This window comes from Tympanuchus pallidicinctus, unplaced genomic scaffold, assembly GCF_026119805.1.
Source record: "Tympanuchus pallidicinctus isolate F22 unplaced genomic scaffold, pur_lepc_1.0 scaffold131, whole genome shotgun sequence".
NCBI lineage: Eukaryota > Metazoa > Chordata > Aves > Galliformes > Phasianidae > Tympanuchus > Tympanuchus pallidicinctus.
This window is the reverse complement of record NW_026294650.1, coordinates 7425-18630: the sequence shown is the minus strand read 5'-3', so window position 1 is coordinate 18630 and position 11206 is coordinate 7425.

Here is an 11206-nt window from a genome sequence, read left to right as displayed (position 1 = left end):
GATGTGTGAGTGTGGATGTGTGAGTGTGGATGTGTGAGTGAGGATGTGTGAGTGAGGATGTGTGAGTGTGGATGTGTGAGTGTGGATGTGTGAGTGTGGATGTGTGAGTGAGGATGTGTGAGTGTGGATGTGTGAGTGTGGATGTGTGAGTGAGGATGTGTGAGTGTGGATGTGTGAGTGTGGATGTGTGAGTGTGGATGTGTGAGTGTGGATGTGTGAGTGTGGATGTGTGAGTGAGGATGTGTGAGTGTGGATGTGTGAGTGTGGATGTGTGAGTGAGGATGTGTGAGTGTGGGTGTGTGAGTGTGGATGTGTGAGTGTGGATGTGTGAGTGAGGATGTGTGAGTGTGGATGTGTGAGTGAGGATGTGTGAGTGAGGATGTGTGAGTGTGGATGTGTGAGTGAGGATGTGTGAGTGTGGATGTGTGAGTGTGGATGTGTGAGTGAGGATGTGTGAGTGTGGATGTGTGAGTGTGGATGTGTGAGTGAGGATGTGTGAGTGTGGATGTGTGAGTGAGGATGTGTGAGTGTGGATGTGTGAGTGAGGATGTGTGAGTGTGGATGTGTGAGTGTGGATGTGTGAGTGTGGATGTGTGAGTGTGGATGTGTGAGTGAGGATGTGTGAGTGTGGATGTGTGAGTGAGGATGTGTGAGTGTGGATGTGTGAGTGTGGATGTGTGAGTGTGGATGTGTGAGTGTGGATGTGTGAGTGAGGATGTGTGAGTGTGGATGTGTGAGTGTGGATGTGTGAGTGTGGATGTGTGAGTGTGGATGTGTGAGTGAGGATGTGTGAGTGTGGATGTGTGAGTGTGGATGTGTGAGTGTGGATGTGTGAGTGTGGATGTGTGAGTGTGGATGTGTGAGTGTGGATGTGTGAGTGTGGATGTGTGAGTGTGGATGTGTGAGTGTGGGTGTGTGAGTGTGGATGTGTGAGTGTGGATGTGTGAGTGAGGATGTGTGAGTGTGGATGTGTGAGTGTGGATGTGTGAGTGTGGATGTGTGAGTGTGGATGTGTGAGTGTGGATGTGTGAGTGTGGATGTGTGAGTGAGGATGTGTGAGTGTGGATGTGTGAGTGTGGATGTGTGAGTGAGGATGTGTGAGTGTGGATGTGTGAGTGTGGATGTGTGAGTGTGGATGTGTGAGTGTGGATGTGTGAGTGTGGATGTGTGAGTGTGGATGTGTGAGTGTGGATGTGTGAGTGTGGATGTGTGAGTGTGGATGTGTGAGTGTGGATGTGTGAGTGTGGATGTGTGAGTGTGGATGTGTGAGTGTGGATGTGTGAGTGTGGATGAGTGTGGATGTGTGAGTGTGGATGTGTGAGTGAGGATGTGTGAGTGTGGATGTGTGAGTGTGGATGTGTGAGTGTGGATGTGTGAGTGTGGATGTGTGAGTGTGGATGTGTGAGTGTGGATGTGTGAGTGTGGATGTGTGAGTGTGGATGTGTGAGTGTGGATGTGTGAGTGAGGATGTGTGAGTGTGGATGTGTGAGTGAGGATGTGTGAGTGTGGATGTGTGAGTGAGGATGTGTGAGTGAGGATGTGTGAGTGTGGATGTGTGAGTGTGGATGTGTGAGTGTGGGTGTGTGAGTGTGGATGTGTGAGTGTGGATGTGTGAGTGTGGATGTGTGAGTGTGGATGTGTGAGTGTGGATGTGTGAGTGTGGATGTGTGAGTGTGGATGTGTGAGTGTGGATGTGTGAGTGTGGATGTGTGAGTGTGGATGTGTGAGTGTGGATGTGTGAGTGTGGATGTGTGAGTGTGGATGTGTGAGTGTGGATGTGTGAGTGTGGATGTGTGAGTGTGGATGTGTGAGTGTGGATGTGTGAGTGTGGATGTGTGAGTGTGGATGTGTGAGTGTGGATGTGTGAGTGTGGATGTGTGAGTGTGGATGTGTGAGTGTGGATGTGTGAGTGTGGATGTGTGAGTGTGGATGTGTGAGTGTGGATGTGTGAGTGAGGATGTGTGAGTGTGGATGTGTGAGTGTGGATGTGTGAGTGTGGATGTGTGAGTGTGGATGTGTGAGTGTGGATGTGTGAGTGAGGATGTGTGAGTGTGGATGTGTGAGTGTGGATGTGTGAGTGTGGATGTGTGAGTGTGGATGTGTGAGTGTGGATGTGTGAGTGTGGATGTGTGAGTGTGGATGTGTGAGTGTGGATGTGTGAGTGTGGATGTGTGAGTGTGGATGTGTGAGTGTGGGTGTGTGAGTGTGGATGTGTGAGTGTGGATGTGTGAGTGTGGATGTGTGAGTGTGGATGTGTGAGTGAGGATGTGTGAGTGTGGATGTGTGAGTGAGGATGTGTGAGTGAGGATGTGTGAGTGTGGATGTGTGAGTGTGGATGTGTGAGTGAGGATGTGTGAGTGTGGATGTGTGAGTGTGGATGTGTGAGTGTGGATGTGTGAGTGTGGATGTGTGAGTGTGGATGTGTGAGTGTGGATGTGTGAGTGAGGATGTGTGAGTGTGGATGTGTGAGTGAGGATGTGTGAGTGTGGATGTGTGAGTGTGGATGTGTGAGTGAGGATGTGTGAGTGTGGATGTGTGAGTGTGGGTGTGTGAGTGTGGATGTGTGAGTGTGGATGTGTGAGTGTGGATGTGTGAGTGTGGATGTGTGAGTGTGGATGTGTGAGTGTGGATGTGTGAGTGAGGATGTGTGAGTGTGGATGTGTGAGTGTGGATGTGTGAGTGTGGATGTGTGAGTGTGGATGTGTGAGTGTGGATGTGTGAGTGTGGATGTGTGAGTGTGGATGTGTGAGTGTGGATGTGTGAGTGTGGATGTGTGAGTGTGGATGTGTGAGTGTGGATGTGTGAGTGTGGATGTGTGAGTGTGGATGTGTGAGTGTGGATGTGTGAGTGTGGATGTGTGAGTGTGGATGTGTGAGTGTGGATGTGTGAGTGTGGATGTGTGAGTGTGGATGTGTGAGTGAGGATGTGTGAGTGTGGATGTGTGAGTGTGGATGTGTGAGTGTGGATGTGTGAGTGTGGATGTGTGAGTGTGGATGTGTGAGTGTGGATGTGTGAGTGTGGATGTGTGAGTGTGGATGTGTGAGTGTGGATGTGTGAGTGTGGGTGTGTGAGTGTGGATGTGTGAGTGTGGATGTGTGAGTGTGGATGTGTGAGTGTGGATGTGTGAGTGTGGATGTGTGAGTGTGGATGTGTGAGTGTGGATGTGTGAGTGTGGATGTGTGAGTGTGGATGTGTGAGTGTGGATGTGTGAGTGTGGATGTGTGAGTGTGGATGTGTGAGTGTGGATGTGTGAGTGTGGATGTGTGAGTGAGGATGTGTGAGTGTGGGTGTGTGAGTGTGGATGTGTGAGTGTGGATGTGTGAGTGTGGATGTGTGAGTGTGGATGTGTGAGTGTGGATGTGTGAGTGTGGGTGTGTGAGTGTGGATGTGTGAGTGTGGATGTGTGAGTGAGGATGTGTGAGTGAGGATGTGTGAGTGTGGATGTGTGAGTGTGGATGTGTGAGTGTGGATGTGTGAGTGTGGATGTGTGAGTGTGGATGTGTGAGTGTGGATGTGTGAGTGTGGATGTGTGAGTGTGGATGTGTGAGTGTGGATGTGTGAGTGTGGATGTGTGAGTGTGGATGTGTGAGTGTGGATGTGTGAGTGAGGATGTGTGAGTGTGGATGTGTGAGTGTGGATGTGTGAGTGTGGATGTGTGAGTGTGGATGTGTGAGTGTGGATGTGTGAGTGTGGATGTGTGAGTGTGGATGTGTGAGTGTGGATGTGTGAGTGTGGATGTGTGAGTGTGGATGTGTGAGTGTGGATGTGTGAGTGTGGATGTGTGAGTGTGGATGTGTGAGTGTGGATGTGTGAGTGTGGATGTGTGAGTGTGGATGTGTGAGTGTGGATGTGTGAGTGTGGATGTGTGAGTGTGGATGTGTGAGTGTGGATGTGTGAGTGTGGATGTGTGAGTGTGGATGTGTGAGTGTGGATGTGTGAGTGAGGATGTGTGAGTGAGGATGTGTGAGTGTGGATGTGTGAGTGTGGATGTGTGAGTGTGGATGTGTGAGTGTGGATGTGTGAGTGTGGATGTGTGAGTGTGGATGTGTGAGTGTGGATGTGTGAGTGTGGATGTGTGAGTGAGGATGTGTGAGTGTGGATGTGTGAGTGTGGATGTGTGAGTGTGGATGTGTGAGTGTGGATGTGTGAGTGTGGATGTGTGAGTGTGGATGTGTGAGTGTGGGTGTGTGAGTGTGGATGTGTGAGTGAGGATGTGTGAGTGTGGATGTGTGAGTGTGGATGTGTGAGTGTGGATGTGTGAGTGTGGATGTGTGAGTGTGGATGTGTGAGTGTGGATGTGTGAGTGTGGATGTGTGAGTGTGGGTGTGTGAGTGTGGATGTGTGAGTGTGGATGTGTGAGTGTGGATGTGTGAGTGTGGATGTGTGAGTGAGGATGTGTGAGTGTGGATGTGTGAGTGTGGATGTGTGAGTGTGGATGTGTGAGTGTGGATGTGTGAGTGTGGATGTGTGAGTGTGGATGTGTGAGTGTGGATGTGTGAGTGTGGATGTGTGAGTGTGGATGTGTGAGTGTGGATGTGTGAGTGTGGATGTGTGAGTGTGGATGTGTGAGTGTGGATGTGTGAGTGTGGATGTGTGAGTGTGGATGTGTGAGTGTGGATGTGTGAGTGAGGATGTGTGAGTGTGGATGTGTGAGTGTGGATGTGTGAGTGTGGATGTGTGAGTGTGGATGTGTGAGTGTGGGATGTGTGAGTGTGGATGTGTGAGTGTGGATGTGTGAGTGTGGATGTGTGAGTGTGGATGTGTGAGTGTGGATGTGTGAGTGTGGATGTGTGAGTGTGGATGTGTGAGTGTGGATGTGTGAGTGTGGATGTGTGAGTGTGGATGTGTGAGTGTGGATGTGTGAGTGTGGATGTGTGAGTGTGGATGTGTGAGTGTGGATGTGTGAGTGTGGATGTGTGAGTGTGGATGTGTGAGTGAGGATGTGTGAGTGTGGATGTGTGAGTGTGGATGTGTGAGTGTGGATGTGTGAGTGTGGATGTGTGAGTGTGGATGTGTGAGTGTGGATGTGTGAGTGTGGATGTGTGAGTGTGGATGTGTGAGTGTGGATGTGTGAGTGTGGATGTGTGAGTGTGGATGTGTGAGTGAGGATGTGTGAGTGTGGATGTGTGAGTGAGGATGTGTGAGTGTGGATGTGTGAGTGTGGATGTGTGAGTGTGGATGTGTGAGTGTGGATGTGTGAGTGTGGATGTGTGAGTGAGGATGTGTGAGTGTGGATGTGTGAGTGTGGATGTGTGAGTGTGGATGTGTGAGTGTGGATGTGTGAGTGTGGATGTGTGAGTGTGGATGTGTGAGTGTGGATGTGTGAGTGTGGATGTGTGAGTGTGGATGTGTGAGTGTGGATGTGTGAGTGTGGATGTGTGAGTGTGGATGTGTGAGTGTGGATGTGTGAGTGTGGATGTGTGAGTGTGGATGTGTGAGTGTGTGAGTGTGGATGTGTGAGTGTGGATGTGTGAGTGTGGATGTGTGAGTGTGGATGTGTGAGTGTGGATGTGTGAGTGTGGATGTGTGAGTGTGGATGTGTGAGTGTGGATGTGTGAGTGTGGATGTGTGAGTGTGGATGTGTGAGTGTGGATGTGTGAGTGTGGATGTGTGAGTGTGGATGTGTGAGTGTGGATGTGTGTGAGTGTGGATGTGTGAGTGTGGATGTGTGAGTGTGGATGTGTGAGTGTGGATGTGTGAGTGTGGATGTGTGAGTGTGGATGTGTGAGTGTGGATGTGTGAGTGTGGATGTGTGAGTGTGGGTGTGTGAGTGTGGATGTGTGAGTGTGGATGTGTGAGTGTGGATGTGTGAGTGTGGATGTGTGAGTGTGGATGTGTGAGTGTGGATGTGTGAGTGTGGATGTGTGAGTGTGGATGTGTGAGTGTGGGTGTGTGAGTGTGGATGTGTGAGTGTGGATGTGTGAGTGTGGATGTGTGAGTGTGGATGTGTGAGTGTGGATGTGTGAGTGTGGATGTGTGAGTGTGGATGTGTGAGTGTGGGTGTGTGAGTGTGGATGTGTGAGTGTGGATGTGTGAGTGTGGATGTGTGAGTGTGGATGTGTGAGTGTGGATGTGTGAGTGTGGATGTGTGAGTGTGGATGTGTGAGTGTGGATGTGTGAGTGTGGATGTGTGAGTGTGGATGTGTGAGTGTGGATGTGTGAGTGTGGATGTGTGAGTGTGGATGTGTGAGTGTGGATGTGTGAGTGTGGATGTGTGAGTGTGGATGTGTGAGTGTGGATGTGTGAGTGTGGATGTGTGAGTGTGGATGTGTGAGTGTGGATGTGTGAGTGTGGATGTGTGAGTGTGGATGTGTGAGTGTGGATGTGTGAGTGTGGATGTGTGAGTGTGGATGTGTGAGTGTGGATGTGTGAGTGTGGATGTGTGAGTGTGGATGTGTGAGTGTGGGTGTGTGAGTGTGGATGTGTGAGTGTGGATGTGTGAGTGTGGATGTGTGAGTGTGGATGTGTGAGTGTGGATGTGTGAGTGTGGATGTGTGAGTGTGGATGTGTGAGTGTGGATGTGTGAGTGTGGATGTGTGAGTGTGGATGTGTGAGTGTGGATGTGTGAGTGTGGATGTGTGAGTGTGGATGTGTGAGTGTGGATGTGTGAGTGTGGATGTGTGAGTGTGGATGTGTGAGTGTGGATGTGTGAGTGTGGATGTGTGAGTGTGGATGTGTGAGTGTGGATGTGTGAGTGTGGATGTGTGAGTGTGGATGTGTGAGTGTGGATGTGTGAGTGTGGATGTGTGAGTGTGGATGTGTGAGTGTGGATGTGTGAGTGTGGATGTGTGAGTGTGGATGTGTGAGTGTGGATGTGTGAGTGTGGATGTGTGAGTGTGGATGTGTGAGTGTGGATGTGTGAGTGTGGATGTGTGAGTGAGGATGTGTGAGTGTGGATGTGTGAGTGTGGATGTGTGAGTGTGGATGTGTGAGTGTGGATGTGTGAGTGTGGATGTGTGAGTGTGGATGTGTGAGTGTGGATGTGTGAGTGTGGATGTGTGAGTGTGGATGTGTGAGTGTGGATGTGTGAGTGTGGATGTGTGAGTGTGGATGTGTGAGTGTGGATGTGTGAGTGTGGATGTGTGAGTGTGGATGTGTGAGTGTGGATGTGTGAGTGTGGATGTGTGAGTGAGGATGTGTGAGTGTGGATGTGTGAGTGTGGATGTGTGAGTGTGGATGTGTGAGTGTGGATGTGTGAGTGTGGATGTGTGAGTGTGGATGTGTGAGTGTGGATGTGTGAGTGTGGATGTGTGAGTGTGGATGTGTGAGTGTGGATGTGTGAGTGTGGATGTGTGAGTGTGGATGTGTGAGTGTGGATGTGTGAGTGTGGATGTGTGAGTGTGGGTGTGTGAGTGTGGATGTGTGAGTGTGGATGTGTGAGTGTGGATGTGTGAGTGTGGATGTGTGAGTGAGGATGTGTGAGTGTGGATGTGTGAGTGTGGATGTGTGAGTGTGGATGTGTGAGTGTGGATGTGTGAGTGTGGATGTGTGAGTGTGGATGTGTGAGTGTGGATGTGTGAGTGTGGATGTGTGAGTGTGGATGTGTGAGTGTGGATGTGTGAGTGTGGATGTGTGAGTGTGGATGTGTGAGTGTGGATGTGTGAGTGTGGATGTGTGAGTGTGGATGTGTGAGTGTGGATGTGTGAGTGTGGATGTGTGAGTGTGGATGTGTGAGTGTGGATGTGTGAGTGTGGATGTGTGAGTGTGGATGTGTGAGTGTGGATGTGTGAGTGTGGATGTGTGAGTGTGGATGTGTGAGTGTGGATGTGTGAGTGTGGATGTGTGAGTGTGGATGTGTGAGTGTGGATGTGTGAGTGTGGGTGTGTGAGTGTGGATGTGTGAGTGTGGATGTGTGAGTGTGGATGTGTGAGTGTGGATGTGTGAGTGTGGATGTGTGAGTGTGGATGTGTGAGTGTGGATGTGTGAGTGTGGATGTGTGAGTGTGGATGTGTGAGTGTGGATGTGTGAGTGTGGATGTGTGAGTGTGGATGTGTGAGTGTGGATGTGTGAGTGTGGATGTGTGAGTGTGGATGTGTGAGTGTGGATGTGTGAGTGTGGATGTGTGAGTGTGGATGTGTGAGTGTGGATGTGTGAGTGTGGATGTGTGAGTGTGGATGTGTGAGTGTGGATGTGTGAGTGTGGATGTGTGAGTGTGGATGTGTGAGTGTGGATGTGTGAGTGTGGATGTGTGAGTGTGGATGTGTGAGTGTGGATGTGTGAGTGTGGATGTGTGAGTGTGGATGTGTGAGTGTGGATGTGTGAGTGTGGATGTGTGAGTGTGGATGTGTGAGTGTGGATGTGTGAGTGTGGATGTGTGAGTGTGGATGTGTGAGTGTGGATGTGTGAGTGTGGATGTGTGAGTGTGGATGTGTGAGTGTGGATGTGTGAGTGTGGATGTGTGAGTGTGGATGTGTGAGTGTGGATGTGTGAGTGTGGATGTGTGAGTGTGGATGTGTGAGTGTGGATGTGTGAGTGTGGATGTGTGAGTGTGGATGTGTGAGTGTGGATGTGTGAGTGTGGATGTGTGAGTGTGGATGTGTGAGTGTGGATGTGTGAGTGTGGATGTGTGAGTGTGGGTGTGTGAGTGTGGATGTGTGAGTGTGGATGTGTGAGTGTGGATGTGTGAGTGTGGATGTGTGAGTGTGGATGTGTGAGTGTGGATGTGTGAGTGTGGATGTGTGAGTGTGGATGTGTGAGTGTGGATGTGTGAGTGTGGATGTGTGAGTGTGGATGTGTGAGTGTGGATGTGTGAGTGTGGATGTGTGAGTGTGGATGTGTGAGTGTGGATGTGTGAGTGTGGATGTGTGAGTGTGGATGTGTGAGTGTGGATGTGTGAGTGTGGATGTGTGAGTGTGGGTGTGTGAGTGTGGATGTGTGAGTGTGGATGTGTGAGTGTGGATGTGTGAGTGTGGATGTGTGAGTGTGGATGTGTGAGTGTGGATGTGTGAGTGTGGATGTGTGAGTGTGGATGTGTGAGTGTGGATGTGTGAGTGTGGGTGTGTGAGTGTGGATGTGTGAGTGTGGATGTGTGAGTGAGGATGTGTGAGTGTGGATGTGTGAGTGTGGATGTGTGAGTGTGGATGTGTGAGTGTGGATGTGTGAGTGTGGATGTGTGAGTGTGGATGTGTGAGTGTGGATGTGTGAGTGTGGATGTGTGAGTGTGGATGTGTGAGTGTGGATGTGTGAGTGTGGATGTGTGAGTGTGGATGTGTGAGTGTGGATGTGTGAGTGTGGATGTGTGAGTGTGGATGTGTGAGTGTGGATGTGTGAGTGTGGATGTGTGAGTGTGGATGTGTGAGTGTGGATGTGTGAGTGTGGATGTGTGAGTGTGGATGTGTGAGTGTGGATGTGTGAGTGTGGATGTGTGAGTGTGGATGTGTGAGTGTGGATGTGTGAGTGTGGATGTGTGAGTGTGGATGTGTGAGTGTGGATGTGTGAGTGTGGATGTGTGAGTGTGGATGTGTGAGTGTGGATGTGTGAGTGTGGATGTGTGAGTGTGGATGTGTGAGTGTGGATGTGTGAGTGTGGATGTGTGAGTGTGGATGTGTGAGTGTGGATGTGTGAGTGTGGATGTGTGAGTGTGGATGTGTGAGTGTGGATGTGTGAGTGTGGATGTGTGAGTGTGGATGTGTGAGTGTGGGTGTGTGAGTGTGGATGTGTGAGTGTGGATGTGTGAGTGTGGATGTGTGAGTGTGGATGTGTGAGTGTGGATGTGTGAGTGTGGATGTGTGAGTGTGGATGTGTGAGTGTGGATGTGTGAGTGTGGATGTGTGAGTGTGGATGTGTGAGTGTGGGATGTGTGAGTGTGGATGTGTGAGTGTGGATGTGTGAGTGTGGATGTGTGAGTGTGGATGTGTGAGTGTGGATGTGTGAGTGTGGATGTGTGAGTGTGGATGTGTGAGTGTGGATGTGTGAGTGTGGATGTGTGAGTGTGGATGTGTGAGTGTGGATGTGTGAGTGTGGATGTGTGAGTGTGGATGTGTGAGTGTGGATGTGTGAGTGTGGATGTGTGAGTGTGGATGTGTGAGTGTGGATGTGTGAGTGTGGATGTGTGAGTGTGGATGTGTGAGTGTGGAGTGTGTGTGTGAGTGTGGATGTGTGAGTGTGGATGTGTGAGTGTGGATGTGTGAGTGTGGATGTGTGAGTGTGGATGTGTGAGTGTGGATGTGTGAGTGTGGATGTGTGAGTGTGGATGTGTGAGTGTGGATGTGTGAGTGTGGATGTGTGAGTGAGGATGTGTGAGTGTGGATGTGTGAGTGTGGATGTGTGAGTGAGGATGTGTGAGTGTGGATGTGTGAGTGTGGATGTGTGAGTGTGGATGTGTGAGTGTGGATGTGTGAGTGTGGATGTGTGAGTGTGGATGTGTGAGTGTGGATGTGTGAGTGTGGATGTGTGAGTGTGGATGTGTGAGTGTGGATGTGTGAGTGTGGATGTGTGAGTGTGGATGTGTGAGTGTGGATGTGTGAGTGTGGATGTGTGAGTGTGGATGTGTGAGTGTGGATGTGTGAGTGTGGATGTGTGAGTGTGGATGTGTGAGTGTGGATGTGTGAGTGTGGGTGTGTGAGTGTGGATGTGTGAGTGTGGATGTGTGAGTGTGGATGTGTGAGTGTGGATGTGTGAGTGTGGATGTGTGAGTGTGGATGTGTGAGTGTGGATGTGTGAGTGTGGATGTGTGAGTGTGGATGTGTGAGTGTGGATGTGTGAGTGTGGATGTGTGAGTGTGGATGTGTGAGTGTGGATGTGTGAGTGTGGATGTGTGAGTGTGGATGTGTGAGTGTGGATGTGTGAGTGTGGATGTGTGAGTGTGGATGTGTGAGTGTGGATGTGTGAGTGTGGATGTGTGAGTGTGGATGTGTGAGTGTGGGTGTGTGAGTGTGGATGTGTGAGTGTGGATGTGTGAGTGTGGATGTGTGAGTGTGGATGTGTGAGTGTGGATGTGTGAGTGTGGATGTGTGAGTGTGGATGTGTGAGTGTGGATGTGTGAGTGTGGATGTGTGAGTGTGGATGTGTGAGTGTGGATGTGTGAGTGTGGATGTGTGAGTGTGGATGTGTGAGTGTGGATGTGTGAGTGTGGATGTGTGAGTGTGGATGTGTGAGTGTGGATGTGTGAGTGTGGATGTGTGAGTGTGGATGTGTGAGTGTGGATGTGTGAGTGTGGATGTGTGAGTGTGGATGTGTGAGTGAGGATGTGTGAGTGTGGATGTGT